The sequence below is a fragment of the Mytilus galloprovincialis genome, chromosome 2 (genome assembly GCF_965363235.1).
Source record: "Mytilus galloprovincialis chromosome 2, xbMytGall1.hap1.1, whole genome shotgun sequence".
NCBI lineage: Eukaryota > Metazoa > Mollusca > Bivalvia > Mytilida > Mytilidae > Mytilus > Mytilus galloprovincialis.
In genome coordinates this window covers 57,280,989-57,290,385 of record NC_134839.1, presented here as the reverse complement: position 1 = coordinate 57,290,385, position 9,397 = coordinate 57,280,989, and the positions used below count along the sequence as shown (strand labels likewise).

The 9,397-nt window shown below is 32.0% G+C and overlaps 1 long non-coding RNA gene across 1 annotated transcript; it reads left to right on the top strand.

Moving 5' to 3' along the window:
• The first annotated feature begins 1,260 nt into the window (after positions 1 to 1,260).
• LOC143063929 (uncharacterized) lies at positions 1,261 to 9,118 on the top strand. The gene is made up of 5 exons (XR_012975141.1): positions 1,261 to 1,386; positions 2,161 to 2,338; positions 4,852 to 5,000; positions 6,154 to 6,283; positions 8,858 to 9,118. It is a non-coding gene; the product is annotated as an uncharacterized LOC143063929 (long non-coding RNA).
• Positions 9,119 to 9,397: the final 279 nt, after the last annotated feature.

The window sequence follows — 9,397 nt, the reverse complement described above, 5'->3', positions numbered from 1 at the left end:
GGTAAATGCACATCATATAAAGGTAAATGCACAACATATAATGAAAAATGGGCATAATAAGACAGTGTTGGCGTTCCATACACCTTCATACATGTTGTCATTATACTAGCAGCTCGGTTAGGATTATACTCATTGACGTCTTCGTTTGCACATTATCATTTGTTTGTTTTGGTTATACCTACTTACATTTTTATTACAAAAGTACAACGAAATAAATAGAATAAAATACAAAGTGGCACAAAACATCAAGCATTTCAGCAATGTTAACGCTCATTTGTTTATCAACTAAGAAGAATCTGCGTTTAGAAGACTTTGGTATCTTTCGTATAAATAAATAACTTATGGTATAATTACAGTATTGTCCCGCTGTTGATAATTTAAATCATAATTTTGGTTATGTATAAATAATAGATCAAGTTATGATATGTCCCGTGAATTCACGGAAAAAAACAAAACAATAATGTGCTAACAAAAGAAAACATACTCTATGATTGTCGACTTCATTAAACTTAACGAGACAAGAGATGATTTTAGCTTTCCAATTGTGAACTTTTCATTTTTAAACCTAGAGATCCTAATAGTGAAGTTGTAATCATCAATTCGTAAATATTACGAACGTCATCACGAGTTGGTTGACCTTTATGGAATATTCGTTATACAGATGATATCGGATATATTCCTTATGTCGTAACTATAATCCCCTTCTCTTTACACGAATATGACCTACCGAATAAGACTATTTACCGGCTTTGTAACAACATGAGCAACACGATGGGTGCCACTTCTTCTACTTGCGGAGCACCTGAAATCACCCCTACTTTTTGGTGGGTTCCGTGTTGTTTTTGTACCCCTATTTGTCCCATTTTGTTCACGCATCATTGTCAATATAACAGAAATTGCTGTAACTGTCGTACAAGTGAGAGGTTAAGCGCTATAAAACCAGGTTCAATCCACCGTTTTCTACATTTGAACATGCCTGTACAAAGTCAGGAATTTGACAGTTGTTGTCCATTCGTTTGATGTGTTTTATATTTTGATTTTGCCATTTGATTTTCCTCGAAGATCAGTATTTTTGTGATTTTACTTTTTAATGCTGTTTCATATGACACGCATATTTATCACAACGCACATATTTAAAACAACAGCAAAAAAAAATAATTATGTAATATGTTTAAATGCGATAGCCATCTTACAATTATAATGACTGTTATAAGTACTATTTCATTTCAAACCTATTATATCAGTTTATGTCGTTTTAAATTTGAGTTAATTCACACGCTTAACAGAATATATAAATACCCTAATACAAGGATCCTCAACAAAGATAGATGTTGCATCGTTCAAAGATGATGTATTTTGTTAACTTGTTGGTTTTAATGTTAGCATGTAAGTTACTATTTTTATAATTTTTATTGCTGTTTAATTTTATTTGTATTTCTTTATTAGTCAAACACATTTATTGTTAATTTATTTAAATCCTCAGAATAACTAATTCAAATTTATTATGCAGTAGCTAAATTTACATCCCTTATGTTTTAAATGCTATACCAACTATGACTTTTTTGTCAATAATACAAAAGTTGTACATTAAGATTGAAAGCTCTTCAAATATAGTATATATGTATTCCACAATTTAACGTACACAGATAGAAATATAGTTTAGGTGGCTTGGTAAAATTTCCTTGCTGATAGAGAAAATGATAGCCTTTTTAGAATTTTCACCACTTTCTAACACTACTCAAAATTTTACATCCTCTGTTAACTGATGAATTACTTTCATTTTATATTAAATAAAATATTCAAATATGTATGAAGACCGTTTACATTTTATGCTATCTAGAAAACTAATGTCACTGGTGCTTTGAGCTCTTTTACCATGTCATGAATACAAAATTCTCAAAAACTCATCTTCCCCTGTATGCAAAATTATTTCATATTTTTCTACACTTGATTCACACCTCAGCTTGGGAAAGTATTTTCAGTAGATGCTGTATTTTTTTGTCCAATCACGCTGTATTGATACATTTACAAAAGAGCAACTTAAATTTCAGAATGTCAATACTAACGTTATACCTTTATGAAAAGGTAAACGTTATAATAATTGATAAAGAGATAAAGCGATAAAATGTCGACAACACCTGTGTGTCATTCTCATTGCAGGTTTTGCTAAAGCAGTACCTCCACCCCTTCCTTCACAAATATGTACAGATAGACTTGACGAATTGACACAAGAATTTGCTTCACGGGAGACAATACCAAATATTGAAAGTTATATACAGACAAATACCCAAACGGACGAATATTCTTTCGATGAAACTTTGGTAGATGATTACTGTAGGTGAGAAATAACTATAATCTCCTACACGTAGTTTATGAGAACTTATCCATCTTCGGATTACAAATGTTTGGCATTGAGCGTTCCTAAATAAGGTAAATCCAGAAAAGCGCTTCGGACGCAATAAATTATTTAACGTGTTGTTATCTATTTTTTACATAACTGGGTCGATACATGTACCTCTGCTAGTGGACTATCAGTACCGAGGGTATCATCAGCTCAGTAGTTTGTGCTTCGGTACTGACATGATTTAACAAACTTTACTTAAATTGTCCGTTTATAAATTTTGAAATTATTATTAACTAAGGCTTCAACTCCCTCAGTCAAAGTTGGCTTTAGATGAATTTGGTTGTTTATTTTAGGTTTTTTTGACATACAGCTCTTCAACGATTTTCGTTACTTATCTTTCTTCGGGTTTCAAATGTATGGCTTTGAGCGTTCCTGATGAAGGTAAATCCAGAAAAGCGCTTCGGACGCAATACATTATTGAACGTGTTGTTTTCATTTTTTTTTTATGTTTACAAACACACTCCGAAACAATGGTGATTGTGATTCGCTAAACTATAATCACTGCAACGAGCATTTCGCATCTCTCGGGTCTCTTTCATGAAGTCAACGTATCGAAGCAAAGAGGACGTTACCACTGTTTCGGAGTTTGGTTTACAAAGTGTACAGTGGATATTCACCATTATTTGTATCAAAAAGGATATTTTATCTATATTATTTATTTTCATATTGATCCTTTCTTTTTCTGTATAGGAGGTCATACAGGTGTGCTTGATATGCCTCAACGTTAAGTATACTTTGAAACAAATTATGTCTTACCTGTAAAGATGTTCTTTACCGTGGTGAAGTAGTTTGTGCTTCATACTACTTACACAAAGGTTCTAGCAGATAATGTTACACAACAAAACTGTTTCTTATGTTGTAGTTTTCTATGTTGTGTCTTGTGTACTATAATTTGCCTGTTTGTCATTTTCTTTTTAAGCCATGGCGTTGTTAGTTTATTTTCGATCTATGAGTTTGTCTAACCATCTGGTATCTTTTATCTTTTGTTCCTCATGGTAAGACATAACGGGATTCAATCCGAATTCATAAAATGTATTTCGAACTGAATCAGACACAGAGAAAAGTCATACAAACTGAAAACCTTCCGTTACGACGAACAAAAGCAAAACAAATGCAATTGTTATTGACACTTCAGAAGGTTTACGGTCACTATCGCGATTTTTTTCGACAAATACAGTGTGTTGGTGTGTCAACTCACTAACGGCATGTGCACATCGCGAATCTTAGATCTTTATATCCCATTTAACTCGTCTGCTCGGTTATTGTTTTTTATTCCCCATTCTGGCATTTTGATTGAGGTGTTAATTCGCTTGGTAGTTGATACATGCATAGAGAGATATGATTACTCTGTCGAAGCATCCAGGCTTGTTCCTTTTTGGAGCTCATGCAATTTCCTTAGTTTTTTGGTTTGCTACTTTGATTTGTCTCTTTGATAAACCAAGCCAAAAAAAACTAACAAAAAAAAAAAAGATTTCCACGAAAAACTACGGTTGACTGACTAAACTTTTAGGAATTTTGGTTCTTAATGCTCTTCAACTTCGTACTTTATTTGGCCTTTTTTTTAAATTTTGGATTCGAGCGTCAATGATGAATCTTTTGTAGACAAAACTCGTGTCTGGCGTAAATATAAAATTTAATCCGGGTATCTATGCTGAGTTTTAAAGGTAAATATTGCACAAGAAGTCGTGACATGAGTCGTTTTATACATGCTTACAAGTAACAATTCGGATGATTAGTCAAATTTAATGATGTCACAATTGAGAAAAGGTATGCGTATGTGATGATATAGCGGTAGCAAATAGCTTTGAAGATTCTGCGGGTTAAACAACGATGATTCAATCAACACTTACATTAAATAGTGGTCCAGGGTATCTTCTGATTGCCTTACTTCACTGGTTTCTCCTTGCACCAGCTTTAGGACATCTGTGGAAAGAAACTTGATTGCGACGACCACTGCTGTGTCTGCTGTGTTTGATGCAATTGGAACATACTCGACTAGACTGTTTTTCAGTTTGGATTGTTTAACACTAGTCATATTGGGACCCTTGATAGGTTGATGTTCGGTTAGAGCCAAGACTCCGTGTTTGGTCCATAATTGTTTACGTTTTCTACACTTTGACTTGGATGAGGAATTGTCTCATTGACACTCATACAACATCTTCGTGAACGTTCAGTTGATTAATATATAGGGAACCTCTCTTTTTTTCGAAAAGACAAACTGAATTCTAGAGAAAAAATAATCTTTATATGTTAACGTGGTGCCAGTGTAAACATTTTGCATATATATTAACTCATTTCAGCTGAATTTATTAATTAGTCATAACTAGTTTATTAAGGAATATTGCACTTCCATAACATAAAATAATTTTTTCAGGAATCAATTTAACGTTTGCATGATTACTGGTGTTAAGTGGATCGTTACTTCAATTTTATGTGTTTCCTTTTAGCTTGTTTCGAAACGTGGTTCCAATTTACGAAAACAACATTGCAGATTTGAGAATATTGTGCAACACTGATTATATGAGAAACTATTTAGACCTAATGCCGCATATAATTAATGTTGCTACGTCAATGTGTGATGTCGAGAAAACGAAAGGTATTATAACTACAATTTTTAAAAAATCTTTTATTCTTACTTGATTCCTGATATATTGAAAAAAACCAGGTTCAACGATAGATAAAATTATCTTTTAATGGTAACATATGATATAAAACTGAATTATTGTGAACAACCGATTTTGTTTACAGATCTTAAACCCGCCTTTCTTACATGTATTAGGGATCTCAAAGCCCTTCTGACATGTGCTAGTTATAACAGTTTTTGTATTACAGATGATAAAGCCCTTCTTACATGTGTACCTAACAACAGATTTTGTATTACAGATGTTAAAACCTTTCAGACATGTGTTACTAACAACTGACTTTGTATTAGAGATGTTAACGCCCTTATGACATGTGCTAGTAATAACTGATTTTGTATTACAGATGATAAAGCCCTTATGAAATGTGTTAGTAATAACAGATTTTGTATTAGAGATCTCAAGTCCTTCTGACATGTGTTATTACTTTAAACCGATTTTGTATTACATATAGGTCCACTGTTGTATGCCCTACAATCGATTTTGCATTACAGATCTTAAAGCCCTTTTGACATGTGTTAGTAATAACCGATTTTGTATTAGAGATCTTTAAGCCCTTCTGACATGTGTTAGTAACAACATATATTATATTACATATGTTAAAACCCTTTTGACATGTGTAGCTTACAACTGATTTTGTATTTGAGATCTAAAAGCCCTTCTGACATGTGTAAGAAATAACCGATTTTGTATTACAGATGATAAAGCCCTTCTGACATGTGTTAGTAATAACAGATTTTGTATTACAGATGATAAAGCCCTTCTGATATGTGCAAGTAATAACCTATTTTTTTATTAAAGATGTCAAAGCCCTTCTGACATGTGTTAGTATAATAACCAAAGTTAGTATTACAGATCTTAAAGCACTTCTGATATGTGTTTGGTATAACCGATTTTGTATTAGAGATCTCAAATCCCTTCTCTGACATGTGTTAGTAATAACCGATTTTGTATAACAGTTCTTAAAGCACTTCTGATATGTGCTAGTAAAAACCGATTGTGTATTACAGATTATGAGCCCTTCTGGCATGTGTTAGTTATAACAGATTTTGTATTACAGATTATGAGCCCTTCTGATATGTGTAAGTAATATCCAATTTTTAATTACAGATGTTAAAGCCCTTCTGACATGTGCTAATAATAACCGTATGACACAGCACGGATTCGATGGTTGTCTGCAAGGTACTCTAAGTGGTTTGAGTAGTTTGAGTTTGAATAAACCCGATTCTCTCACTTGCTCGTAAGTATATTTGAAATTTCAATTATTTATTAAACAACATGAATTGCTGCTTGAAAAATCAAAATATGCAATTTCCATGACTCCGGAGAATGGTGAAATTATATGTTATTCATTAATAATCTACTAATTGCAAGTTCAGTGGATACATATAAACATTTCTTGAAATAAAAATTAAAGTTTCATGCGTTATGTATTGATCTTTTCATTTTTTAAAGTGTATGTAAGAAAACTTTTACTTGTAAATCCTTTCGAACGTTTTACGTACGCATTCGTGGTTTGATTGATATTAAATATCTGGTATGTCAAGTATGACTACGAATTATGTTCATATTATCGGACAACAATCTCGTCCCCACTTTCTCGATTATGACAATAAAAAAACGACTAATAACGCGATATTGAAGTGATGCTAATCGCGACGGGTAACACTTGCAGACCTGAAACTGTTTTCTGCTGGGAGCACCTCGGTTTTGGTGGGGTTATTGTCTGCATATTCGTCTGTCCCGCTTCAGGTAAAAGTTTTTGGTCGATGTAGTTTTTGATGAAGTTTTTGTCCAATCAACTTGAAACTTAGTAAACGTGTTCCCTACGATATGATCTTTCTAATGTTAATGCAAAATTAGAGATTTTATCCCATTTTCACGGTCCCATGAACATAGAAAATGGTAGTGCGAATGGGGCATACGTGTACCTTGGACACATTCTTGTTTTATGAATGAAATTTGAATTCCTTTTGGAATCCTCTCTCTCATTTTGGAAGAAATTGTTCTGGCTAACATAGCTTAATATGACAAAATATCAAACCAAATATAACATTAAATTCGGACGATGATATGTTTTTTTTTTTAATACATGTGTCTTATTTCAGCAAATCAAAAATATTTGTCTATACTGCAGTATAATATCGATATAAAGTATTGTATATTTTAAATGAAACAACTATAGTACCTAATTGTGTAACATTCTAAATACTAGTATACGAATAAACAGTAAATAATATTTGAGATTTTCTATAAGACCGATATCGTAAACTAAAACATTTGTGTACACTGTTTGTCTCTTTCCTTGGTGTGAGGCTTTGAATATATAATCGCATTTGTCTATAAAACTTAAAATTTTAGCGTGAAGATAATACAATAAATATATACTTAACAAACCAAGGAATAGTTCATCAACTTAACACACTTTATGTATACATACGTCGCAATCCATTTTGTATATGCTTATATTGTACATTTCATTGTTAACATAATCACGAATATTTACTGTACATGTGATTTATAAGATGTAACAAACAACAATATATGCAAATGAACGATACTTGTGTATCAATTGTCAAAGTTAGTATACCATTATCAAACTGATGAGCGCACCAGTTTCGTGCCTTGAAAAGTACTTAATTTGAACATATTGTATTGTTTTTAAACGTTATTACACTGACATATAACATTTTAAACTATAGGAAATTTATATAGACATTCGATAAAACACGGACGCACTTGAATAAGTCCTAACTGCTTTCGAAAAATCAAGACATATAGAAATGAATTTATTCTCAAAATGTCGTTTTAAATGCAATAACAAAAAAATTTGTAAAGTGTCTGTATAGGTACATGTAGCACGGTAGTATTTGCATTCCAGAATTTAGGTTGCTGTCTGTACAGTGTCATTGGACAAAAAGTTCAGTATCAACTGAACAAACTTGCCAAACTGAGGGATGAAGCAGGTGTAGAAAAATAGGAAATAATTTTACATACAGATGAAAATGAATTTTTGAGATTTTTTCAAAATTTGGTATTTACTTCACGATAAAAGACATAAAACCACTAGTGACCTTAGGTTTTTAAAAATAGCAAAAAAGGTAAACGGTCATGATACATATTCAAATTCATTTCCGAATAGTAAGATAAAAGTACTTCTGTTTACTGTTAATGTAGAATTTTTGGCAGTGTTAGAAAGTGGTGAAAATTCTCAAAAGGCTATCATTATCCCTTATAGGCCAGGAAATCCTACAGTGCCACCTATAACAATATATATATAGGCGTAAAACAAAATTTTCACATGTGCAGATATATATATTCATTAAATAAAATAATAAAATAAGTAAAAAGTTAACAGTTCCATTCTATCGATTTCATCGGGACTCTTCAGGAAATATAGATTCCATTTATGCATTTTCTTCGACATTTGCATTGGTATGCGATTAAAAACAGCCTTATTCTGTATTTTGGAACAAAAGCATTGTAAGACTTAATTGATCCATTTTAACGAAAAATAAAGTCGGATTGATAACTAGATATTTTTTTCAAACACAAGCATACCATTTATATTAACCTCGAATACTAAACTGAAACTTCTGATTCACGTCTTGTCAGAAAGGGAGTATGTTTGTCCACATTTGTTTTTCATATTCACTTTAAAAAGTGGTCATACTAGAAAAATCCCGATCAAATCACTCGAAAAAATGCCGATTCTAGCCGGACACTACACCTACCGTGGTATATACATATATTAGAAAGTTAGAAGTCTGACACCCATACAAAAATAATGTTAGTTTGTTGTTTTATTTTGCAGAGAATACGATGAAAGTTTCCAATCTTGGTTCACAGCTGTAGCTACCACTTTTAAGTCATGTCTTTGTCAGTTTGATTCGTGCGCACCAGAAAGTACAAGGTCAATTACAGAAATGCTCACAAGTCATCAGTTGGACACTTGTACAATTGTTAGTTATGCGCTTTGGGGAATCTAGACTACCACAACATCAGATTTTATTCAAATTGTCTTCAGTTGATGATATGAAATAACAAAATTCTGAATAAAATAAGTTCAAAGAGACTTACCTTCTATCTTAATCATTCAGTATCTGTTTTGTGTTAGTGTAAACAATATTTTATTATGAATTATATATTGTATATTTACATTCACAAATAGATTTCAGAAGCAAGCAACAAGTGCTTATTGTTATCTGTCTTCCTGTTACGTGAGATGCAATATATAAAAAAAGATAAATAAAAAAGAACATGTCCTGTTACATAATAAAAATATTGATAATGTCAGTTAAGTTAATGATAAAGAACCGAAAAAAAGAAAAGATTAAACAAATTCAACTAATAA